General features: G+C 41.2%; 1 protein-coding gene across 8 annotated transcripts in view; it reads left to right on the top strand.

The window, feature by feature from the left end:
* Positions 1 to 27690, top strand: part of CREB5 (cAMP responsive element binding protein 5) — a 264799-nt gene that overhangs the window by 133993 nt on the left and 103116 nt on the right. The gene's annotated exons all lie outside the window — the stretch shown is intronic.

The following is a 27690-nucleotide window of genomic DNA, read 5'->3' as shown; positions in this document are numbered from 1 at the left end:
GCAGAAAAACATAAAGGATTCAGCCCAACGTGTTTCAAGAGTACACTCTACCAGGAATTCTGATAGAGAGTAGAGCGGACTTACTTGGTAGCAGAGCACGTAGAAATATACAGATTTTTGCTTTGCTACACAAAGCTTGCAACACTCAGAGCACCTTACAGCGCTCTCATCTCTTGTACCTGGAAGAACAGAGCAAGTCACAAGCCATTTGCAGCATTCAGCCCTTCAGTGAATATGTGGAAGAGGACAAACCTGAGCATGTGCATGTTGTGTCCTGTGCAAACTGCCATCCATCAGCTCTGTTCAGACTTTCAGATGAAAACATGGAGCAGGGACAGCACAGGAGGTATTATTTCGAATCACTCCCTCCACATATTCACTGAAGGCCTGAATAGTGCTATAGTGTTTGGGTGAAGCCACACACACAAAAATTCAGGTGCACTTCCTAGCAGACACAAATGCTTCTAGCCAGTTCGCACACAATCCAGCCAGCCCTCAAAACAGCTTGTTCTTGCCTGTTCCCTGCTAGTCCATAATTCAGCTAGCTACATTAAGTCAGCTTCTTTGGTCTCCTGGGAATTAGCTGCTATTTCAAATCAAGGCAAAAGTAATGTGTGTCACATAAAGGTATTTTCTGTTCTGAGACCCTTTGTTGTTGTTGTTGTTGCCAGAAAGGTCAGACCACCAACACGAAAACACTTAAAAAATAAAAAATACTGCTGCCAATCAAAGTTCTCCTTCCAAATTTGGACATGCATTTATATAGCTTTGTGGTCAAGCCAGCCTATTCAAACCAAGGGGAATTTGGAAAGTCTAGGTGACACCGTCCTGCCGCAGATATCACAGCTTGTATAGCTGCTGTCACCCCAAATATATAGTGCAGACTTTGTCACTGCTTTCCAAAGTCACTGGAAATAACTGGCTGTGCCAAGCAAAGTAAATGCAATATTCATTTTCCGCTTTCTGCGGCAATGAAGAGAATTATCTTCAGAACAGCTTTAATCATACTGTTATGAGAACCACAAGTAAATGTTTAAAATTTAGTTAATCCTTTTAAACACATTTGAGCGATTAAGAAATGCCGTTAGATTTAGGTTATTACTACTAGTTTTTTTAAAAGATTGATTTGATCAACGAAATAAAAGGATGTCTGAAGAATTCTACAAATAACTAAGTCAAATGTAACTAATAATAAGTAGATGAAATGAGTGGAACACCAGAAGGCTTAGTTGCCAACTGCTCTGTTGTTGGGTAAATACGATTTTTAAAAACACACCAAGTTTCCCTCCTGTTGAAATGAAGGAGGATATGTGTTTAAGGCTCTTCAGTAATCATTTTATTTTGCCCCAAAGTCACCATCTGGCAATTGTGTGAAGTATTTTTTCCCCTATTCATGTACAGGAACTAAGACACTTAAAAAACACCTTCTCTATAAAAATTGTCTATCCCACAGTCTTTGCTCCGGGGAAAAATAATCTTTTTAAATTTGTCTAAAAACAAGAGGAAGGAGAAATTAGGCAGCATTTGCATTTCTGTTTTTTATATTATGAGTTCAACGATAATTTTACTCGGTCTAATAGAACCTTATTTTGTTATATGTAAACAGCCATGCCTAATGCTAATCCTTTAAATAACTGGGAACTCTGGAATGAGAAATAAATTAGTATGTTGCAAGAGCTATACCAATATCACAGCTTTTTAGCAGAATTATATCACATTCATTTCATGCATATATATGACACATCCATGCCCGGATTTAGGTTTGATGAGGCCCTAAGCTACTGAAGGTAATGCGGTCCTTTATATGTCCAGCTGTCCTTTGTCAACAACAAATTGTCGCTGTTTTTTGTGTTGAATATATGCTATATGGTAATTTATGGACCTAATGGGTATCTAAAGCCATTTGCACATAACAAAATATGTATTTTATCAAAGTAGTTGTTGAACTGAAATACAATTAAGAAGAAGTATATTAATAGTGAAATACAATTAAGAAGAAGTATATTTGGGGGGGGGGAGAGAGGGGCCCTAAGCTATAGCTTGTTTAGCTTATACGTAAATCCGGCCCTGGACATATCCATCCACAGAGGGAATAAATGTTTTTACAATAATTATCTATGCCCTCTTACACAAACACACACAATACACTCACTCATCCCTGCACACCTATCAGGATGCTACATTATTTAGATCTCCAACATATTTTTCAGTCATTTATTAATAGATGCTTGTACCCAAGACATATGTTTTCTGCATAGTGTTTGGTTTACTAATAACAATTCAAAGTATCTTTAATTTTGCATACAAAGACACATCTCTTTGTGTCTATTTTCAGGTTGTTAACAACAATCCAAACATAAGCAGTGGCAGTAGGCAAGCAAAACCTACTGAAGTATATGCATAGGGTGCGGCGGGGGGGGGTTATTGTTGTATAATAGATTTTTTCATTCCCATCCTATTTTAAAAAGGAAGTAATCAATGCAGGTGTTCACAGGACAGCCGTCTCTTTCATTTTAATCATTGTAAAGGTAAAGGGACCCCTGACCATTAGGTCCAGTTGCGGACGACTCTGGGGTTGCGGCACTTATCTCGTTTTACTGGCCAAGTGAGCTGCTGTACAGCTTCCGGGTCATGTGGCCAGCATGACTAAGCCACTTCTGGCGAACCAGAGCAGCGCACAGAAACGCCGTTTACCTTCCCGCTGGAGCGGTACCTATTTATCTACTTGCACTTGGCATGCTTTCAAACTGCTAGGTGAGCAGGAGCTGGAACCAAACAATAGGAGCTCACCCCGTTGCAGGGATTTAAACCGTCGACCTTCGTATCGGCAAGCCCTAGGCTCTGTGGTTAACCCACAGCGCCACTATTGTAGCAAACTGAACTTCACCTAATAAATACTCTGAACATTATGATGTTTTTGATTTCTGTATCACTTTTGATTGAGGAAAATACATTGGTTTAATTGACATCCTGTTACAGTGGTACCTTGGGTTAAGTACTTAATTTGTTCCGGAGATCCGTACTTAACCTGAAACTGTTCTTAACCTGAAGCACCACTTTAGCTAATGGGGCCTCCTTAGCTGCCGCCGGAGCACGATTTCTGTTCTCATCCTGAAGCAAAGTTCGTAACCTGAAGCACTATTTCTGGGTTAGCGGAGTCTGTAACCTGAAGCGTATGTAACCTGAAGCATATGTGACCCGAGGTACCACTGTATTGGAAATTGCTATGCCTAATTTATTGCGAATAACAACAGGATAAAGGCTTGGGATACATTCCAGTACTGTATCATAAGCTATACTATGTTTGTGTTGCCTAGAATCTGAATGATTTCCTCTCTTTATGAAGTTATGGTTGTTGTTTTTTCATTCCCCCCCCCCCAAAATGCATGTTAACATAAATCCTAAAACAGTGATGTCGTAGCAGTAGTGTCAGCAGTATTTATATATTTATTTGTTTGCATGTTTACAAATATTTCTATACCACCTTCTTTTTAAAAAAATCAAGGTGGTGAACAGCATAGCAGTAGTAACTTGCAAACAATATCCCTCGGCAAGAAAAATACAGGATTTGTACCTAAGAACAGCTGCCCCTGGCATGGCACTCCATGATTAAACACTGCAGTTAGGGCAGTCATGCTGCAACAAGGTACTAGAGCGAGGGGCAACAGGGCAGTGGAAATACCAGTCACTTTTTCCAGTGTTTCCAGTATTGTGCAAACTGGGTTCCCTAATCTCAGAGCGTGTGCAACCAGCTCTAATAGTGGCGGACACAGGAACCATATGAAAGACGACATGCTTTCCCCCCCCCCTTTGTATACGTCCTTTCACTAAATACTAGTGTGCAGACTCTGAATACAGCGGTACCTTGGGTTAAGTACTTAATTCGTTCTGGAGGTCCGTTCTTAACCTGAAACTGTTCTTAACCTGAAGCACCACTTTAGCTAATGGGGCCTCCTGCTGCCACCGTGCCACCGGAGCACGATTTCTGTTCTCATCCTGAAGCAAAGTTCTTAACCTGAAGCACTATTTCTGGGTTAGCGGAGTCTGTAACCTGAAGCGTATGTAACCTGAAGCATATGTAACCCGAGGTACCACTGTATTGTTTTAAGGAGATGTAACTTGTTTTGAGTGAAGGTCATGCTTCTAATGCCCATTCTGCTTCCTTACAAACTCAGATGGCATTGGGGGTTTTCTTTTTCCTGATCGGCTGCTGCTTCAGCAACATTTCCCTTTGTTCTTGAAAGGGTGTATTCTCTGTGCGATTCCATCCAGTCAGAAATCACAGAATTATGACCTCAGATTTGGCTGTGTGACAGCGGCAGAGAGGGCAAACAAAGCTTGCTCCCTGACCCTTGGTCTGATATTTGGAAGAAAAAACGCTATCAACAAGAACTGGTTGACATTCCCTGCCTTGCCATGTTATACTGGCAGTTTCAAAGCTAATTCCACAGCGGATCTTGGGAGCTCTGCCTTGTCTGTCTGGTTCCCCCTGCATTTCCTGCTCATTATTATCTTTCCTACAACCACGGAACCCTTTAAAAAAAGGCAGAGGCCACAAAAGTCACATATTAGACCAGGGGTCAGCAAACTTTTTCAGCAGGGGGCCGGTCCACTGTCCCTCAGACCTTGTGGGGACTGGACTATATTTTGGGAGGGGGAAATTAACGAATTCCTATGCCCCACAAATAACCCAGAGATGCATTTTAAATAAAAGCACACATTCTACTCATGTAAAACACCAGGCAGGCCCCACAAATAACCCAGAGATGCATTTTAAATAAAAGGACACATTCTACTCATGTAAAAAGACACTGATTCCTGGTCCGCGGGCCAGATTTAGAGGGCGATTGGGCCAGAGCCGGCCCCCAGGCCTCAGTTTGCCTACCCTTGTATTAGACTAAGGAGTGTATGATGTATCTCTGTGTGGTGACACGCTGCTGTTGTCATGGGAGATTGAACACAGGAGATGTTTCCCATCCTTCTGGCACCACGGCACAAAGGCTTGCAGTAAAGTTTTTTTTTTTCTGGGGGCAGGTGCCTATACAGCTCCTTGCCTGGAGTGCTACTACAACTCTTTGCCAAGGGCACAAGGAATCCTAGGTAAGCCTATGCGAAAAGGCTTTATTTTTGAAGTTCAGCTGTTCAGGAGAGGCAGGTGGTGATTAGATTCAACACCCCAATTTTTCTCTTTATGCTAAACATGCAGTCACCAAGATTCTTAAGTCACCTTTGGCCATTACATGCTGTATAATTAGTTGGTTCCTGTGTAGCATAGGGGCCAATTCCTAGAGGCCATGGTTCCCTTGCTCCCCCCCCAATTTGATGGGTCCTATCCCCCCCCCCCAGTTGGTGAGCATTGCCATTCAAATGGTGTGCATGTGCTCAATTATGTGCAGTGGGGCTTACCTGCCCCCCCATATTTTATTCAAGTTGGCACCCCTGCTGTGTAGCACTTGCTGTTTCTTCATTTTTGAATTTTTCATACATTTTTGAGCTAATGCATACCTGTGCAAATGAAAAATACCATGTCGCAGGGCTGGACGTTACAGGATTATAATGGAAAAATATAGGGCTATATTAAGCAATATGTGGAACTGTAGCAGTAGAGCTGTTTCTAGCTGATTGTGGCAGAGCAATCTCTCAGTGGTGCTAATGGACTCTAGTCTGACATGGCAACGTTCTTAGAATGTAGCATATCAAGACAGGTTGACTGGAAATAATGTGCCACATTTTGCCTGTAAAAAAAATAGTGTTCTCAGTAACTGCAAGGCAACTTGCTCCTTGACAACTCAGACATTCCTCCCCCCCCCCATGCATTGTGGCAGGAGATGTCTAGTACCTGGTTTCATTAAGAGATTGAGTGTCAAGTGCAACCCATCAGATCAATAACTAAATAGCTGGGGGGGGGGGAGGTTTCTTTCACGACTCTACCAGCATGCTGCCTTTAAAACATGGGTCTGGCCTTCTTAATTTGTATTTTTAAATTAATTCAATAAAATTCAGTCCCATTAGGCCCCTACTGTAATGCAATGTAATGTAGCTGAACCAATCAGCCATTCAAAACCGCCTGATTAGATGCACAGTGACATTGCTTGTTAATGAAGTCATAAAAGTCGAGAGGTAAAATATTCTGGGAGGATGTTTTTATTACTTTATTGTCTTTGTCAGTCCCATTGTTTGCACATGCTGAATGAATACTGATTGTGCAAAATGATCAGCCACTAGTTATAATTTCCGGACTGTTTACTGAGCAGGTATAATAGCCTGGCTTAAAGCCCTGGGATGCTTTTAAATCACTTGTTGCTGACATAATTCACTCTGCACCTATCGCCTCTTCAATGAATAGACAACAAGTAAGCTGCATGTCATAGACAGACTGAGCACTGGCTGTAATTACTGCTAATGAAATCAAACAAGGAGCTGCTGATTTTTTCTGGCTCAGCAGCATTTTTGCAGGCAGTTGTCCAACCGCACACTTCCTAGTACCAAGAGATATTGCTTATCTCATGAGCTGGTATTCCAGAAGCAAATCCCGATTTCAGAAGCACCAGAGCACGCACAGCCATGCATACAGCAGAGTGATAATAATGGACACTGCTTAGCTGTTTGCCAATTTTAAGAAATGAATGGGGTGGAGAGGGCCGACTGAAACTCTGCCTCTTCACGTAGCTTTCGCTTTGCTCGCATCTTCCTTTTTTATATATATTAAAAGCAGTGTTCTGGCGTTCACCAGGAAGATCGTGCCTGCACTAATTCACACAAAAATGTATGAGATGGTATCAAGTAGACAGCTAGATGAAATCTGCTCCTTCGGCCACACCAGCAGTTCTTAGTGTTCCCAGGAGTGCACAGGCTGTGTTTCTCAGGCTCCAGGCTGATTAATACAAAAGGTAACAGCGAGGCCATATTGAACCTGTGGTTTGGGGTGATGAGGGATTAAGAGAAGAGGCAGACAGCTGCCTTGCGACTGGGAGTTTAAAGGGGCACAGATACAAATCCACTTGTAGGAGAATACTTACTTTAAGCAAAACGTATTGAAGTAATAGCATCTTCGGATCTCATTTGTCCTTCCTGGACTTATTTCATGCATTTGCATTTCTGTGTTTTTATGTAAAGTGTACTTTGTGTGAAACACTAAATAAGAGAATAAAGCTAAAATTCCAGGGGGGGGGGACTACAATATAATCTCTCTCTTTCTCCTCTCTCTCTTCTTAATGTTTTGAACTTTAAAAGAAAAAAAATTATTATTCAGCACTGCTGCATGTTCTTAGAATTTACAAGACGGCGACTGCACAAAAGGCCTTATGTTCTAAGCAGTTTGTAACAAAGAGCATGCAGGACCCAACAGCACTGACGCCCGTGCTGTTAAAAAAGATGACAAAATTGTATGCACATAAGATGTTTAATATGTCTGTAAAAAAAATTTTTCTAAAAAAGAAAGGAAGGAAGGAAACCTGTGCTGGAGTTTTGAAGAGTAGTGGCATGTGTTACTTCTTTAACCAAAAATGCCCATGCATTTTAACGAGAGAGAAAGCACCAAAGTTTGTAATCACTTAAAATAATTACCTATCTTAGAATACAATTTCCCCCCAGCTTGTAATGTTCTGATATGTTGTAAATGGAGCTTCAGAAGTTGTTTGCAATGTCAAATCAGAGTCTGCAAATTCTCAGATTGGCTAGGCAAATGCATAAAAGTTGCTTACTATTGGCCATTATCTTGGATCAAACTCCAATTAAATGTCTGATTAATCACTGAAATGACAAAGCTTTTTAGGCACATGCACAGAAGTTTCTTGCTCCCAATTAAGTTTTCATTCAACATTATGAGCTGCATCACAAGGCCATCCAAACAAGTAGCTGTTTGCTTGGTGAATATCTTGGTGAATATCTTCTCTTTCAGATACCAGCCCCTTCAGTTGTTTCTTCCTTGGAAAACCTTGTATATGGATATTGTTGCTAAGCAAATCTCTCTTGTTTGCTTTGGTGGGAGGGAGCTTGAATTTCCAAGTGACTCAGCACTATGGCTTGAGTTGAGATTCCTACACCGCAGGGGGCTGGGCTAGATGACCCTCAGGAACCCATCCAACTCTACAATTCTATGATTCTACAGCTGGGAACATTGTTAGATGCATGCACATCAACATGGATAATGCTACAAGCCGAGAAATGACTCTTGGGAAATGAGTTCAGCGAGATTTGCTTCCAAATAAGTGTGCATCGGTTTGCATTCTACATTTTCGATCCTGTCATGTGCCAAAGGCTTGGTACTGAGTTACACAACTGATCCATCCTTCGGCCTGGGTTCTGCAGTAAATTTGTCTGTTCTAGCTCAGATTCTAGCTCAGATTCTTTAGTCTATGGTTTGTCTGCTGAGTACAGTGGTACCTCTGGTTAAGTACTTAATTCGTTCCGGAGGTCCGTTCTTAACCTGAAACTGTTCTTAACCTGAAGCACCACTTTAGCTAATGGGGCCTCCCACTGCCGCCACGCCGCCAGAGCACAATTTCTGTTCTCATCCTGAAGTAAAGTACTTAACCCGGGGTACTATTTCTGGGTTAGCAGAGTCCGTAACCTGAAGCGTATGTAACCTGAAGCGTATGTAACCCGAGGTACCACTGTACTTGTTAGTCTTCCTCTTATGAATTTCCTCATGATGCATTCTGTAGGATTCCATGGTCCATTTTTATCTCTGTGCTGAAGGTTACAAATGTTTAATCCCATAGTTGTGTGTACAAGTAATGGTATGAACAATATCCACAATGTTGTTGTTGTTTGGTCGTTTAGTCATGTCCAACTCTTCATGACCCCATGGACCAGAGCACACCAGGCACTCCTGTCTTCCACTACCTCCCGCAGTTTGGTCAAACTCATGCTAGTCACTTCGAGAACACTGTCCAACCATCTCGTCCTCTGTCGTCCCTTTCTCCTTGTGCCCTCCATCTCTCCCAACATCAGGGTCTTTTCCAGGGAGTCTTCTCTTCTCATGAGGTGGCCAAAGTATTGGAGCCTCAGCTTCAGGATCTGTCCTTCCAGTGAGCACTCAGGGCTGATTTCCTTAAGAATGGAGAGGTTTGATCTTCTTGCAGTCCATGGGACTCTCAAGAGTCTCCTCCAGCACCATAATTCAAAAGCATACAAGCAACATAGGCGCATATAAATGGATACCAAACCAAGGCGTTATTTCAAATTGATTGCTGAACACATTATTATTATGATTATTACCGTCGTACCTCAGTCTAAGAACAGTCCTGTTAACAAACGATTTGGGCAACGCACTCCGCAAAACCGGAAGTAGGTGTTCTGGCTAGCGAACTTTGCCCCGGAAGACGAACGGAAGCCGACCGGTGGAAGGGCAATTGCCAAATGTTGGAATACAAGCTCCCCCCCCCCCTTTTTTCATTTGCATTAGGGATTGTATATTTCCCATAGGATGTAGGAAATCCCTTAGAACTCGTAAAAGAAACTGAATGTGATTCTTTACTGAAGCCTTCACAAAGGGGAGAAACTATTAATGCCCCCCTCTGAGGTTTTTCTTCGCCATAATGAATGCTTGATTTATTTTTTTATCATTAATTATGCTGATAGGAATGTAATGATACATTGTGCTTTCTTCTGTGGGCCTGGATCATCTATAATGTCTTTTCTCCCCGCTTTCAAATATGTTAGCTGTTTTATGTTCCACGACCTACAATGCGAGGCCTAAACCCTGTAGTATAATATATGGCTTTGCTAAGCACGAGACTATAATAGGAAATAAATTAGATTGAAAAGAAGACTGTGAGAGGCAAATGATAGCTGCTTCCCTTGAAGCAACAAGGAAAAACAGCCAGCTGTGACGGAAGCTGACATGTTGTACTAAGGCAGAAACACAATATAATAGGGAAATGTGGTTCTTTGTTCAGATCCGTTTCCTATTAACACTTATAATGTTGTGCTTGTGCATGCCATTCCCCGAGGACAATTTCGTTGGCTTTAAATGAATAACAGTGGAATACATAAAACTGTTGGATTAAAAAGGAAGGGAAACCTAGGCTCTTTATTTCATGAATCACAGAGGTAACATAAGTGCAGTGTTGCGGAGGATCGGCCATGAACACGGCTTTTACAAGAAGAATTCGAGAAGTTTGCTTCCAGCCTCTCCAATAGTTAAGGAGTTGGGAAGCGATCTTGAATATGCAGCTTGCTCCCGTGAATATTTACCTGAAATTAGGTCCCGGCGAATATTTACTTGAAACTAGGCCCCTTTGATTTCAGTGGAATCTATCTCCCAACGAACTGAAGGCTAATCTAAGAAAGAGAGAAAGAAAATACACTTTGATAATATGGTGAAACTAAGAGATGCAACTTTCCCCCAATTTATGCCTGGTTGAGATACCCCTTCCCCTGTGGGTTATCTCTGCCTCCTTGACTCTGCCTCCTATCTATTGAAAACTAATTAGAAAACAGTCACATACTAGGCATCCACAGATAACAGCAGCATAAGCAGAGATACAGGTCTTGTTCTGAGGGATACAGCCTATCACACAGATGGAGCTTCTTTTGACAAATAAATGCTGCACATATTAGCAAAGGGAAGCTTATCAAGTAGGAAGGCTAATAACAACCACTTAAAATAATTTGTGAACTGGCCCTTGGGGGCATATGTTGGTTTTCTATTTTTCTCCCCTTATTGAGGGTTTTAAAACTCCTAATTTGAAGGCACCAGTGCAAAATGAAACAAGGGGTGGAATGAAATATGAATGAAAGATCTACTGCACTTTTGCAAACTTGATGTGCAGGCCATAACTTTTTAGGTAATGACTTATTTGATCATGGATACTGTTAAGTTGTGGGCGAACATATCAGACGACACAGCGATTCTTCCAAAGCAGCTCTTTATTTGTAAGCTGGAACAGAACTGAACTGAAGAGCTCAGTCAGCCTGCTTATATAGAGCTCCACTAGAATGCAACAGTAACCATTTTCTGTAACTATCCAATCACTGAACGTCACTTTCGATCCTTCATTTGCATAACCATCTACAGTATCCCCCTGCTGGCCCAGGGTAAGAACTTCAGTACATAACAGATACACAGCATTATATATTTCATATTGGAGTGTCCAGACAGAATTAAGTTGTCCAGGTGGTATTCTGCATTTACTGCTAGCACATTTCATACCGTCCTGCATTTTCTTGGAGGTTTCTTAGTGGCCCTCTTCTGTGCTATAAATGAGATCTAATTTATTAGATAACAGTGCCTTTGTGGTATCCATATATTGATAATCAGGAAATATGACAATTGTTCAGGACGTTATTCTGGATGTTACTCTTAGGCAGATGCAAAGCTTGCTTTCAGAATAACTTTCCACATTTTGTGTTTAACAAATGGCACTTGGAAGAAACAATCTGTTTCTAAAATCTCACTGCACTGAGTAAATCCATATTATGAGGGGTGGCAACTAAGAAAGAAGGGAAGAACAAGTGGTAGGTTTCACAAAACAATGTAAGGTTAGTGTGTAACTGTAAGCTAGAGATTTTATTGGTGCTTTTATTGGTCTCATGAAACTACTCAGTTCATACTTCCTTCCAAATGATTACTATTAAACTGTTATTCATTTCTCTTTCCCTGCCCCCAGCTCTTCTGTTTCTCTACCAGAGTTTTGCATAAGCATATGAAATAAGTTTGCATAGTGACTTCTAGGTGTCCCTGGTTTTTATGTGAGATATAATCAAGGTTTTCCTTGAGTTTGGGAAAACGATCTGTTTCAAAGATGCAGGCTTATTTTAAATCCAAAATGGCACGGAGGGACTGTAAAAGATTGACATACAAGGCCATTCAAAATGGGGGAGAGTGTGCCTTGTTAAGAAAACAGGCAGTGCTGTGTTGTTGAGGACTGTCAAGCAAAGGAAGATGGAACATAGCAGAAGATCAAACAGCTGAAGAATATTTATGCTGGTAAAATATTCTCCCCTGATATCCTAGAATTTACATTAATAATGAGCATACTGAAAGAAAGACAGAACCTGGTTAAGTATTGTGTCAGGGGCATCTGTTATCTAAGACTATTAAATACTACAACACTCAGAACACATCTATGTTGTCACTGCCATAGCTATGAGCCAGACAACTAGGCTTTTACCTGAAAGGAAAAACAGTATGAAAGACAATTCAGACAAAGCACTTTAGATGAAAGTGAGGTTTCTGTAAGTGAGATCTGTGAGCCACCTATGTTGACCTCTTCCATTGGAAAATTAATTTTGATGTTGCAAAAGTGATAGCAAATCATCATTGATCCGGCATGAAGGATTGAGAAGTGCTGTGCTAAAGCGTATTGGAAAGCTCTGCTTAAAACATTAAAAAGAAAGACTTGTAGGAACATCCATCTCCCGCCCTTCCTTCCTCCAAACATTTACAGATCCAGATTGCTGTGAAAACACAGCAGCATGAACATGTTTTTCAAGGGCTATAGTTCTGGGTGGTTAAAAAAAAAGGAAAAATGCCAGTTTTCCCAATGCTAATGTTCTATGGTTAATACTTAGTTCTATGGTTAATACTTAATTCTCTGGATAATACTTACTACTGAAAAAGACCCTGGAGAGCCACTGCCAGTCATGGTATCAGTACTGGGATAGATGAACAAATAAATAATAATAATAATAATAATAATAATAATAATAATAATAATAATTTATTATTTGTACCCCGCCCATCTGGCTGGGTTTCCCCAGCCACTCTGGGCGGCTTCCAACAAAGATGAAAGATACACTAAAATGTCACATATTAAAAACTTCCCTGAACAGGGCTGCCTTCAGATGTCTTCTGAATGTCAGGTAGCTGTTTATCGCTTTGACATCTGGTGGGAGGGTGTTCCACAGGGCGGGCGCCACTACCGAGAAGGCCTTCTGCCTGGTTCCCTGTAACTTGGCCTCTTGCAGTGAGGGAACCGCCAGAAGGCCCTCGGAGCTGGACCTCAGTGTCCGGGCAGAACGATGGGGAGGAGACGCTCCTTCAGATATACTGGTATAGTTTGGAAAAGAGTTAACTGGCAGCTTCCTAAAATGGAATACAGTATTCGTAAGAAGAGAAGCGCTGGGACTCAGGTTGCAGCTACTAAGCACGAAGACTTTCGCCCTGATGTGTGTGAGGGGGCTAGTTGTCACTATTCAGTGCTGATAAGACGCCATTCACATGCGTACTGTTCCTTATTAATTTTTTTTGTGCTGGGATAACAACCACCACCCCCAGTCACCACCATCATCATCATTGTATTTATGAAACGTATGCCCTGCACTTATCATTCCAAGATTCTACAAGGCAGCCATCTGTAAGTACCACAAAGGGTTGATACAATGCCCAGTTTAAAATAGCAAATGAATATTTTTATATTGTAAAACCAAGTAGATGTGATAATCCAGCTGAATTATTTATAGCCTACTAAGCTTCTTAAAAGTATCTAAAAGCTTCCCTAAACAATAAGAGTAATAACTTGAAAAAGATTTTGCACTACTTTCGGAACAGAAGATTTACAGGGTAATAATGTTCTGTCGGCATGTTTCCTTGCATAATGCATCCCAAAGAACAGGCCCTATGACAAAAAAGACCCTCTTACATTCCTCTCAATTTCCACATACCTTCAGTGCAGCCATTACAATTTTGAGGTATGAGTGGGCTCATATTCATAATACTCAGTACAGTGGTACCTCGGGTTACAGACGCTTCAGGTTACAGATGCTTTAGGTTACAGACTCTTCTAACCCAAAAATAGTACCTCGGGTTAAGAACTTTGCTTCAGAATGAGAACAGAAATCGTGCTCTGACGGTACGGCTGCAGCGGGAGGCCCCATTAGCTAAAGTGGTACTTCAGGTTAAGAACAGTTTCAGGTTAAGAACGGACCTCCCGAACAAATTAAGTTCTTAACCCGAGGTACCACTGTAATCAATAAGGCATGTGCTTCCAAATTACTCTAATTTACCTCTTGTTTTTAGTAGGCAGCCCTATGTCACTGTAATACTGAGCAAGATGGAATACCTGCGATGTTAAGTTTTTAAAAAAAATCAAAATATGGAATCCCTGTATCTCTATGTGTATTCTCATAATTTGGCTTGAGCACTGAATGGAAGAGAATTCTGCTGCCCGTTGACTCACCAAAAGCTCTTCATGCAGCACCCTTGGATTTTTTTGGTGGTCTTCCATGTTGCTATTAAAGAGGCACAACCCTGTTTATTTTTGAACACCAGACCAGATTTCAGACTAAGGCTGGTGTGGCTACAAGTCGTATTACTCACTGGGGATATTTAGTCATATATCTTGTGAATGGAGCCCATTAAAATATTTTAAGCAAGTTCAGAATGTTTTGATTTTCAGATTATTTGAACCTCATTTGAGAGTAAAAAAAAAATGGAGGGAAAAGTGCTTTTTCAAAAGCGATAGTCGATAATGATTTCATATGAAAATGTAATGATTCCTAGAGTAGGTGAGACTCCAAAATTCAGAGAACTGGAAGACAGCCTGTCTCTTATTATTCAGCTCTGATGGAAGAGAAGTAGTATCTGCCCTGAGACTGCACTTCCTTAAGGGATTACCTCCTTAGAAACATCTTTGGGCAGTTCTGAGACTGGCATCTATAGAGGGCTGAACAAAACTCCCCCTGTGTGTCTCTAGGTAAAGTTGAATCTATGTCCCGTTCCATTTGTGGTGTCACAAAATTCATGAATAAAGCTGGCTAATGAGAACCAGGTAGAAAATTCCTACATCTGCAACATGATGTAGAAGAGTAAAATGGTTTAACTAACCACGACAGCAACTGAATATGGATGAGCTATCCTATTCTTGCTTCAACTTAATTTGAAATTTATTTTTAATTAAAAAAACAACAACAATAGGAATAGAGGAAATAATTTGTCTCAGTCAATCCAGTAGTTTAAGGAGGGAAATGCTTCTCTAAAACATATATTCCATTTGTGCTCCAAAATGATACAATCCTAGGAGGACAGTATCACAAGAAAATTAATATAAGGGGAAATGATAAATCTGTATGCTTATGAAAAGCTCCAGTCAAAACTCTGTTGCGTGTGTAGGTCCCCAGGCCACCCCTCAAATAACTTCACACATAACACGTAATTTAGTTTTGGTTTTTTGGACACTATTTTGGCCACAACTTTATTAAAATACAAAATCAGTGAGTGGTTGTTTAGACATTGGTTATGACTATCTGTCCCCCCGCCTGGGACAGAACTGACATCCCGAGGTCCGATCGGTAGCCAGTAGAAGGGAAAGTCAAACTTGGGGGTCATTTGAGCTAAGCGTTGGACCCACGCTGCTCACCCCAGCAGCTCCCTGAAAGCTTGCCGGCCCTGGTCCTATGACAAGGATTCCCATGACAGGGATTGGGCGGCCCTGGTCCCATGACAGGGATTGGACGAAATCGTGGCAAGCCCCAGGATTCCTTTAACGGAATTCCCTTCAGCGCAATAGGAGGGGCAGGCACAGCCTATCCTGACCCCTCCACCACCAGCATATTATAACCAATGCCTAACCGCAACCTTACAAGTTGTGACGAATTGCTGAGTAGTAGGCAAAAACCAAATGGCACAGCCAATCACCAAATGGCAAAATTCCTACTAGGCCCCTGCGCCAAGGCAGGCGACCCCATGACAGGCAAAGCAAGGTCAACCGGAAAAGAGGGCAGGCGGGCGGGTGATCCGATGCACTCTGCAAAGAGAAAGAGAAACCAGAGTGCACCAATATTTAAAGACTATGGTCCCACCCACCCAATTTGCAACATACAATTTGCCCCAGCAACCTGGTTATCCAATCACAATGCCAGGCAACAACTATTAACCTGCCTGGCAACAAGAGGCCTGGCCCGGTGGCCCACACTGCAATACGTGCTCTCATTTATTGGAGAACACGCTTTGTTCTCTGTAAGAGAGCAAAAACTGAACAGAAAACCTAATAAATGCTGAGTTTGTGAAGTTACCCTGTGTATTGTGTTTTAAAGGTTTGTAAATTGCCTTAGGTGCCTTTAGACAGAGAGTGCATTTTATAAATAAAATAAGTGAAAATATGTCATTATATGTGGTTTGGAGTGCTATAAAGCATGATAAATAGTTTTCACTGCACTTTCATCTTCTCCATTCTGGCTGATGGAAATCCTGCATTCTGTGATGCAACAACTGTTTTTGTTTCCTCTTTGGGGGGGGGGTGACAACATTTAAGAATGATTGCAAAACCATAGAGTTTTGGCTTCCGTCCTTGACGAAAAGGGAACACTCTTTAGTCCGAATTGAGACACAGCTTCCCTTGTTAGTTCCTCATCTGAAGCTCTATTCCTCTTTGTAACGTCATTAAAATGTTCTGCTTTTTGTAAAAACAAAACAATAAAACAGTGAAGAAGAACTGCTGGCACCTTGTGGTAAATGTCTGAATGAACGTTCAAATGGTTATTTGAATTATTAATTGCACTTGTTCTTTCCTGATCATAGCTGGATTTTTGGCACCTATATTTGTCTTATCCCTCCGGCTTGGTTTTTCTTTACAGTAATCCCCTGTAGGATAAACTGTACACTGGGGGCACAGTCTACTGCCAGAAATGAGTAATTTATGGGCCTCTCTTAATCCCAGCCAGCATGGTCAGGGATGATGGGCGTTGTTGCCTAACAATATCTTAGCTACACCAGATCTAGACAACAAAGAACTGGAGATTCTCTGTTGTTGGCTTGGATCAGGCATAGGCAAACTCGGCCCTCCAGATTTTTTGTTGTTTTTTTTTAAAGATTTTTATTGAAGTTTTACAAGGGAAAAAAAATAGAAATTCACAAAATAAAAACCATAAATTACAGAAAAAGAAACACACAAAAAAGAAAAAAAGGAAAAAAATACAGAAAGAAAAGCACAACTAATTAAGAAAAATTACATTTAAACAAAGAAAAAATAAAACCATTCCATTTTTCCAATAGCCTCAATTTCATATGCTTATGTTCTTGACCTCCTCGCGCCTTCCCCTTTTTGTATTCCCATTCAAATATTTAATTCAGCAAATTCTTACCCTTTGTCAAATATTTAAACTTTGTACCATAACATATACTATATCCCTATTTTTCAACCATTTATCAATACCTTTTTTGCATAATCTTAATAACTTTTATCACTAATTACCACTTATTACCCATCCAAGCACATTTTTAACACTCATTGATTTTATAGTATTTCTGAAGATAGTCTTTGAATTTCTTCCAGTCTTCTTCCACCAACTCTTCTCCCAGGTCTCGGATTCTGTCAGTCATTTCCGCCAATTCCATATAGTCTATCAGCTTCATCTGCCATTCTTCCAGGGTGGGTAGCTCTTGTGTCTTCCAATACTTTGCGATGAGAATTCTTGCTGCTGTTGTTGCGTACATAAAGAAATTTCTATCTTTCTTTGGCACCAATTGGCCCACCATGCCCAAGAGAAAGGCCTCTGGCTTCTTAAGGAATGTATATCTGAAGATTTTTTTCATTTCGTTATATATCATCTCCCAGAAAGCCTTAATCTTTGGGCATGTCCACCAAAGGTGAAAGAATGTTCCTTCACTTTCTTTACACTTCCAACATTTATTGTCAGGCAAATGGTAGATTTTTGCAAGCTTGACTGGTGTCATGTACCACCTGTATATCATTTTCATAATATTCTCTCTTAAGGCATTACATGCCGTAAATCTCATACCAGTGGTCCACAACCGTTCCCAGTCAGCAAACATGATGTTATGACCAACATCTTGTGCCCATTTAATCATAGCAGATTTAACTGTTTCATCCTGCGTATTCCATTTTAGCAGCAAGTTATACATTCTTGAAAGTATTTTAGTTTTGGGTTCTAACAACTCAGTTTCCAATTTTGATTTTTCCACCTGGAAACCTATTTTTTTATCCATGTTATAGGCTTCTCTTATTTGAAAATAGTGCAACCAATCTCGCACCTTATCTTTTAATTTCTCAAAACTCTGCAATTTCAATTTATCCCCTTCTTGTTCCAGTATTTCCCAATATTTCGGCCATTTGGCCTCCATATTGGACTTTTTAAGTGCCTTTGCCTCCATTGGTGACAACCACCTTGGAGTTTTGTTCTCCAATAAGTCTTTATATCTTGACCAGACATTAAACAATGCTTTCCTGACAATATGGTTTTTAAATGCTTTATGAGCTTTGACCTTGTCGTACCACAGATATGCATGCCACCCAAAGACATTATTAAAACCTTCTAAATCCAAAATGTCAGTGTTTTCAAGAAGCAGCCATTCTTTCAGCCAGCAAAATGCGGCCGATTCATAATAGAGTTTCAGGTCTGGCAGGGCGAAGCCACCTCTTTCTCTTACATCGGTTAGTATTTTAAATTTTATTCTAGGCTTCTTGCCCTGCCAGACAAATCTAGAAATATCCTTCTGCCACTTCTTGAAACAGTCCATCTTGTCCACAATTTGCAAAGATTGAAACAAAAATAACATCCTTGGCAATACATTCATCTTTATAGCCGCAATTCTTCCCAACAAGGAAAGCTTCAAGTTTGACCAAATCTCTAAATCTTTCTTCACTTCTAGCCAACATTTCTCATAATTATCTTTAAACAAGTTTAAATTCTTAGCAGTCATATTAACCCCCAAGTATTTAACCTTCTTTACTATTGTTAGGCCTGTCTCCTTCTGAAACCTGTCTTTCTCAATCGATGTTAAATTTTTCTCAAGAACTTTTGTTTTAGATTTATTCAGCTTAAAACCAGCCATCTGCCCAAATTCTTGGATCACTTCCAAAACTCTTTTCGAACTAGATTCTGGCTCCTGTAATGTTAAAACTAAGTCATCTGCAAAAGCTTTCAATTTATATTGCTTAGCTCCGACCTGAATGCCTTTTATCGAACGGTCCCTTCTAATCATGTTCAATAATACCTCCAGGACTATGATAAATAACAATGGGGAAATTGGGCAGCCTTGTCGTGTACCTTTCTCTATCTTAAATCCCTCTGTCACCATATTATTCACAATTAATTTAGCCTTTTGTTCTGAGTAAATTGCACTTATACCATTTTCAAACCCTTGACCCACCCCCATCCCCTGAAGATTTTTCTTCATAAAACTCCAAGAGATGTTGTCAAAGGCTTTCTCCGCATCTATAAAGATTAAAACTGCTTTGGTGTTTATATTCACTTGCAACTTCTCCAAGATGTTGATTATGTTCCTTGTATTGTCCGACAAGTGTCTACCCGGGAGAAAGCCCGCTTGGTCCTTATGAATCTCTTCCAGTAGTACTTTCTTTAATCTATTTGCCAAAATGTCCGCAAATATTTTGTAATCCACATTAAGAAGGGATATGGGGCGGTAGTTCTTAAGTTGCGTCTTTTCAGACTCAGTTTTTGGTATAAGTGTAATATAAGCTTCCTGCCACGACTCCGGCGCCTTTTTCCCCTCTAGTATCTCATTGCATACCTCCATTAGTGGTCGAATTAACCAATCTTTCAAAACTCTATAGTATTTGGAGGTTAAGCCGTCTGGTCCTGGAGATTTGCCCAACTGCATGTTCCGAATGGCACCCTCCACTTCCTGTTCTGTAATTTTGTCACTCAACATTATCCTCTTTTCTTGAGAGATTTTTTGTAATCCGTTTTTCCTCAGAAATTGGTCTAATTCGACCTCTTTCTGTGGCCCTTGTGTATAAAGTTGTTTGAAAAATCTCTGGAAGCAGTTTCTAATTTCCAATGGGTTCTGTATAATCTTCCCATTTACTTCCAAATTTGTTATGGTGTTTAGTTTCTGTCTTTTCTTCATCTGCCATGCAAGCAGTTTCCCACATTTGTTAGCCGATTCAAAAGACTTTTGTCTCATCTGTTTGATTTTCCATTCCACTTCCTGATTTATCATTCTCATATATTGTACTTGATATAACTTAATTTCTCTCAGAATCTCTTGGGATTTTGGTTTCGCTCTTAATCTTTTCTCTCCTTCTTTTATTTTTTCCAAAATTTTATCTTTTTTCTCATTTTGAGTCCTCTTCTTTATTGCATTCTGTTGAATCAAAAACCCTCGCATGACCGCTTTGCTTGCGTCCCAAACTGTTCTTTTTTCCACCGTAGTGTTTAAATTTATCTCAAAGTAGTCTCTCAATGTTTTTTGGGCCTTCTTAATCACCTCCTGGTTTCTAAACAGGGCGTCATTCATCCTCCATCTGAAGGAGCCGATTGGCATTAGTTTCATCTCCATCTTTATTGCATTGTGGTCGGAGCAAGTTTTGGGGCAGATTTCCACTTTTCGAATCTTGGGTGCCAGTCCTCTAGTTATCCATATTTGATCAATTCTTGTCCATGTCATATTGGCTTCAGAGAAGAATGTTCCCTCTCTTCCGAGGGGGTTCTTAGTTCTCCAAGTGTCAATCAAGTCCATATTGTCAGTCAATTCAAAGAAAGTTTTAGGTAGTCTTCCATCTTTAGTTACCACCTGTCTTTGTGACTTGTCCATGTTAGTAGATACCACTCCATTCATATCTCCCATCAAAATGATGTTATAGTCCATATAGTCCAACAATGTCTCATGCAATTTCTTAAAAAATTCAGATTTCCCCTCATTTGGTGCATATACTCCTAAAATCAAATATTTTTCACCTTGTAGTTGAATCTCAATTGCAATAAACCTTCCTTGTTCATCTTTAAAAACAAATTTCGGTGATAGGCTCTCTTTAGCATATATAACAACTCCTCTCTTTTTGACTTTGTCCGATGAAATAAATTCTTGACCCAGTCTTTTATTAATGAGAACTTTCCTGTGGAGCCTTACCACATGAGTTTCCTGCAAACAAATTAGATCCAATTGGTCCTTTTTCAATATATGAAATACTTTCCTCCTCTTCTCCGGCGAGTTAAAACCGTGAATGTTCCAGCTTAATAATTGCAGAGACATGGTGTATTTATTTTAATTTCCTCCAGCCGCTCCCAAGAGCTCGTCAAGTTCTTGCGGTGGTATCTTCTTTTTTGATTTGTCAAATTCCAAAGGTGGTGGTGCTATGCCAGCTCCTGGTCTCAAGGCTTTTGGCAGATCTGTCGCTTCCTTTTGTAGATCTTCTTCAAAATCTCTCAGAAATTTTTCCTTATCTTCCACTGATCTGATTCTGAACTTTTTCCCCTTAAATGTAAAGGACAGTCCCTGGGGGAACTCCCATCTGAAAACAATAGTATTCTTTCTCAACACGGCCACCAAGTCTCCGTAATTAGTTCTCAAATCCAAAAGGTGTTTCGGAATATCTTTAAAAATCTCCACTCTGGTCTCATTAATCTCTAGGGTCTTCTGGAAGTGAGCACTCAATATTTTGTCTCGTTCCTCTTTCGATCGGAGGGTCACCAAACAGTCTCTCACCCTGTTTTTCCTCCCTCCTCTTCCAAGGCCCTCCAGATTTTTTGGGGACAACTCCCATCATCCCTAGCTAACAGGACCAGTGGTCAGGGATGATGGGAATTATAGTTCCAAAACATCTGGAGGACCGAGTTTGCCTATGCCTGGCTTGGATAATGAGCAAAACTCAATGTGAGATAACTGAACATTGATGAGGCTAAGGACTATGGCCAAACTCATTTAAGGATCACCTAAAAATACAGATTTGCTGAACAAGACAAGGTTTATTTGCGTGGACAGGCGGAGTCCCCAGATCCTGCGCGGTCCCCCCGTCATGTGGAACAACGACTCAAGACAACGTGCTATGGGATTAAATTGGCCACAACTTTATTAAATTTCAAATGTGGGTAGACCTTGGCTCAGGCATTGGGCGTTCTCCCTCCCCAGTCCCCCGCCGGGGACCTAGGGAGCATCAGGGCTATCCAGTGTGGGGGGGGATGGGCCGGCTCTGGAGAACATATGTTCAAGCAGAGATAGCCGCCCCTGTAACGCCGCCACCGCAGGGGAGAGCAATGATGACCTTTCGGCGTACGGTCAAAGCCTCCCTTCAGAAAACCCCTTTAACGGGGAACCCTGGTATCGCCGCCGCAAAGAGGAAGATGGACAAAAGGATTCCGCCCAAGGCCTGATACCGCCAAAGTTGTGACGTTTTGCTACGGGAAAGGCGAAACCTGCCAATGCAGGGAAATTCCTTTCCGGCCCTTTAACAGCGACCTTAACGTAGCAGCGCCCGCATACCTGTGAAGAAAAGTTAACCTGCAAAACCTGTGAAGAAAAGTTAACCTGCAAAATAAGACATAACTGAGGGTGGGTAGGGTGGGATAAGCTCTGGAGCCAAGTGAGGATTCCCAGGTAAGATCCTCCCTCTATTGTGTGGGCAGGTCATCCCTCCCCTACCTGGCCTGGTCTCCTTGGCAACGCTTCCCCCAGGTGGGATTGGACAACTGACTGAGGTAGGCGGAGACCTCCAGGTATCCCACCTGAGGGAAGGCAAAGCCAAGCCTATGCTGATGGAGCCGCTCCAGATCTAGGGGCTACACGTGTCCACGCAAAGGGCGCCCCCCGTTTTAAGCGGGGAGCGGTCATTGGCAAAACATAGTTTATTAAACTATTTTTTTATTGATAAAAATAGAAGCCTATCTCTTTAGATATTTATTTAATTGCTTCCAGTGGTGTGCAGTGAAATTTTTCGTAGAGGAACAGTTAGGGCCAGATGTGCCCGCTCACAAGGATGATGTGAGGGGGCCATGACATCATAAGCATTGTGCCTCCCTAAGCTGGCCAGACGCTTCCTAGGCTTTGGAAAGGAGACACCAGGCTTTAATACTTTAATTTAGCAGGAATATTTAGGGGACTAGCCTAGTCTTCCTAGTCCATTGACTGATTGCTTCTCAAGCTGTGCAGGGAAAATATTACCATATTGGCCCGAATATAAGCTGCACCTTTAAAACTCAAGGGGGGAGGGGGGAAAAGACAATACCTGAATATAAGCTGCTTCCACAGGCGCTCACACCCGTTCCGCTTTACCGTATGTCTGTTTCAGCAGCGATATCGTAAAAGCCAATTTTTGTAAGGTTGCAAATTTAAGCAAATTTGTTTTTTTAAAAAGTGTGGCTTATATTCGGGCCAATACGGTATCTAGTTTGCTTTCTCCTTCAGGTTAGACTTTAGGAGATTGAACTGAATGCCTGAACATGGTTTGTCCTGTGGTTTATGGTTTGCTTGGGAGAGCCAAACTATGACAAAATACAAAGCAATTTCACACTTGTTTCAGTGTGTATGTGTGTGGAGGGGTGAGCGGTTGTTGTTGTTGTTGAGGAACACAAATACAAAGCCTTTTCATGGAAATTGTTTTCCATTTCTTGGGTCCTAGCCAAAGTATCCGCTGAAAATAACACAAATGGGGTAGTTAAAGTAACATTTAATTTGCTTAAATATATTAAATTTGTTGCCTCATGTGGTGCAGTGGTTAGAATGCTAGGGAGATCCAGGTGCTTGATCAGAAAACAAATGTAAAAATAATGTGTTATCTGGATTCTACATTATTCATGCCTTCATATAACAGCAGGCATAGATGCTGATGGCCAGAATTGCAATTTTATTAGAATTATTAGAATTCTCTGTTTAAAAGGCATTATTAGAAAATCAAGAATACTTCAGAATGTAGAGCCTTTTTTAAGCATGTGGGAGTGGGTGGGCAAATCACCTCATGATGACTTTTCCACTTGCGAAGAAAGGTGGTGTGAATGAGTCCCTGATGTGAAAATTGTGAATCACTTTGTTCATCTAAAAGTGCTATGAAAATACTGAAAATGCTTAATAATGATATCAGACATCGTGACTGAGTTTCAAAAGTTGGAAGATATACATAATCATATGATGCAGTGCACACACACCATTTGAATGGGAATGCCCATCAACTTTGGGTTGGGGGCCCAGACCCCTCAAATATTTTATTGTGGGGGCCAAAGACCCCAAAGCCCTTAGGCGTTGGCTCCTATGTGACTGTGCCATGCTAAACTAAGTTATAGTTTGGCTTAGCATGTCCTCCAAACCCAGGCTCAGGGACGAGCTTTCTCAACACTGTCACCCGGGTTTGTTTTGGCGCAATATAGCATGTGAACTGGGCTAAGACGCCATGTAGAACCAAGTTCTGATGCTGGGATGCTAGATACGGAATCGTTTGAGTTATGCACTGTTCTTTATGAAGCAAAATCACTTATTTGAAACCTCATCTATTCTTACAACAACAGATAATGGTCTGAGGAAAGACCAGCTAATTTTTTGCATGGATAATCACAGAAGAAGGAAAACAATCACACTCAAAGTGCCCTGCTTGTTATGGCTGTCAGTAGTATGCTATAATGTCTTAATAGGCCAAAGATGCAGAACAAACTAGATTGACAACCGAGGCAAAATTAAAACAAACCAAACAAAACAGAAGGAAGACAAAATCAACCAAAGCTTTAAAGATAATCAACCAAATACTAGTTGGAATTAATGGCCCTTTGAGCGTGCTGCGATGCTTGCCAAGTTCAGACCCTCTGGCATTTTACCAAAGATAGTGAATGAAAATGCAAGAGGCCTTCTCAAGAGTGATTCCTGATGTGGTTTTTCAGGACCTTTGCCTTCGGTACTGATGGCAAGCTACCCTGGCTAATCTCAATTGCCACCAGAGGGGCTATATAGCATGGGATTGCTGTGAAGTTAGATAAAAACTAAATGTTTGCCCTGTGTATGTATAAGATTAAAATGAGGGAATCATGTTGTTTAGTGAAAACAGTTTCCTTGGGAACACTGGAATCATTTTACGTTGCTGCATGATGTATTTAGCTGGGTTCAACATTTAAAGTGGGGGTAACCATATGAGTATAAATAAATACAAATTCTCATTGCCCAGCCCTGTGCATGTTTACTTGGAAAGGATTAACTCAGCGGGGCTTACTCTCGAGTAAACATGCATAGGATTTTGGACTGATTACTTTTCATTGTCCCCTAATTCAGGTTCATGCAAAAAAGCTGAAGCCAAAATTATTTGGATTCCTCTGTTTCAGGAGGGGGAGGAAGTCTGCATGAAGGGAGTACAGCCAAAATGCATAAAATTATGAGCTGGCTGGGAAAAGTGAGCAGGGAATAGTTGCTTACCCTTTCAGATAATGCGAAAAGTATGACAAGGGCACCCAATGAAAATAACACATAGCAGGTTTCAAACAAACAAAAGGATTGTTGTTTCCGCACATAGGTGACCTGGGGAACTCTTTGCAAGCCGAAGAAGAAACAGCCAAGACAAAAAAAAAATATGGAATTTAAGAAAGGAGTCGATAACCTCAAGGAAGGAAGGAATTTCAATAGCTACTAAAACCGTCTTTGCACTTTCTCTTATCCTGAGGTAGGAGCTTCAACCTTGGATTTATTTACACAAGTCGGGGGTTAATCCAAGGCTGAAGTGACAAATTGCCTCTGGATGATATGGGGCTCTCCACTTTGTGTCCGGAGTGACAGTCTAGGAAACGTCATTATCTGAAAAAGCATGCAATGTTAAACATTAACTTGAGCAGAATTTGAGATGAAAAGCAAGATGTGAAGGTGACTGTGAAATTCTATTCATGTCTACTCAGAAGTAATTCCCGTTGTGTTAAGAATATGCCCTGCTTCATCAGACCACTGTTCTCATGGTAGACAAACCAGATGTCTATGGGAAGGCCTGCAAGCATGACCATAGCGCAGCAGGTCTCTGCTCCCCACATGTAATTCCCAGCAACCGGGGCATTGAGGGGCATTCTGCCTTGGCAGTGGAAGCAGAGTGTAGCCCTTGTGCCTAATGACCATGCCTTGACAGCCTTCTTCTCCACGAATTGGTCTAATCCTCTTATGAAGCCATCCAAGCTGGTGACCATTAACACAACTTGTGGGAGCCAAAGCCATAGGTTAACTACGGAACTCAGTACAAGGACACCGACTCAGGCAAATGTCTATAGAACTGCGCTTAGGAACTGTGTTCCTGTTAGCAGACCAGTTGTCTTAATGATTCCTCCATTAGAAGAATTGTATCGGTATCTCACAGTTCACCCGACAGCAAGAAACACTATTTGTGTCACATGGTTTGCAACACCAAAGTCATACCCTGCAACATTTCGCCAATGCAAATACCGACGTCCTATTCCACCACCATTACAGTTGTACCTTGGTTGTCCAACAGCTTGGCTCCCAAACAAATCGGCTCCCGAATGCCGCAAACCCGGAAGTAAGTGTTCCGGTTTGCAAACATTTTTTGGAAGCTGAACTTCTGATGCAGCTTCCGAGGCTTCTGATTGAGTGCAGGAAACTCCTGCAGCCAATTGGAACCCGCGCCTTGGTTTTTGAACGGTTCCGGGAGTTGAGCAGACTCCCGAAACAGATTAAGTTTGACAACCAAGGTACGACTGTATTATTATTATTATTATTAATAATAATAATAAGTCACCCATCTGACTGGGTTGCCCCACCCGCTCAGGGTAGCTTCTAACATATATAAAAACATAATAAAACGTTGAACATTAAAGAACTTCCTTATAGAAGGGCTGCCTTCAGATGGTTTGGGGGTCAGATAACTTCATCATCTCCAACATTTCTCTACTGTAAATAGGGGCGTCCTACTGTACCCTAAAACATTTCTCCGATGGAAATAGGGATGTCCTAAGGCAGGGGCGAAAGTAGGCTGCATTTTGCCTGGGTCAAAGACCCAGTTTAGCACACCACCCCATGCAAAGTTGCATACACACCCTCAAAGGTTGGGAGCCTCAATGGCACCCCTCTGGAGGCTTCACCCAGGTAAAAAAAAGACTTTCTAGCTCCGCCCCCCCCAGCTACAGCTCTGCCTAAGGAAGAGCGGGACATTTCACGATCAGTCAGAAACCAGGGTGGCTTCTGTAAATTCGGGACTGTCCCTGGGAAATATCGGCACTTGAAGGATCTGCAAATTTTGCATATATTTGGAAGGGCCTTCTCAGCAAAGCCTCTGTTGAAATAGAAGAGAAGAGTGAGAAGGTAACACTGAAAAGCCTTCAGATTTTCAGCTGAGGCTAATTCGTAACTCTCCCATCAGGCCTTAATGAATTGAGTGTTGAGCTAATTCAAATGTGTTATGGCCAGCCACATGCCAGAACCTGTCACTTGAGCAGTCAGTTTTATGATGAGTTCCAAGCTAGCAACTGATGAGGCTCTTAAGTTTTGCCTTTCCACTTCACTATGCATTTGGAAATGGATCATTCAGCAAGACAGATCAATTAGACCACTAAGCTAAGGTAGAACAGATACGACATTTTGTTCACACTTAGATAACTGAATGGGGAAAGAGAATTGTTTATATAAGATATTCAGTCAAAATTGCCTTTGTCACTAGTCTTGTATGGTACTAGTTTGTACCAGTCAACTGTTTGTTTTCTTAAAACCATGATTGCATCTCCTTGCAGTTTTTATGCACAGGTTGGGAGTAGCTTCGAGCCTAATTAATGTGAAAAACACCCTACATAATTTTTAAAACACTGGGGGGGGGGTCTCTACAGGAATTGTTGAGTTACTTATAGGCACCTATGTTTTACAACTGTAATTTAAAAATCTGTATAATTGGACCACATGGCTCAAAGATAGTAATTGGATACAGAAGACTTAATTTCCAGGTCGCCAGCACAATTCTGGCTTAAGGCTATTTCACCTATATAGGTCTATATGAAAATGAATAGGCAGATTTCTCACCCCATTTCCTATGGGGCAAATGTCAACAACTTGAAACAAAAAAAAGAGCCCTCTACTCCAGTTGA

This window comes from Podarcis filfolensis (genome assembly GCF_964270895.1).
Source record: "Podarcis filfolensis genome assembly, chromosome: 12".
In the NCBI taxonomy this organism is placed as follows: Eukaryota; Metazoa; Chordata; class Lepidosauria; order Squamata; family Lacertidae; genus Podarcis; species Podarcis filfolensis.
Note: the sequence above shows the minus strand (reverse complement) of the source record. Positions and strands in the feature narration are given on the sequence as shown.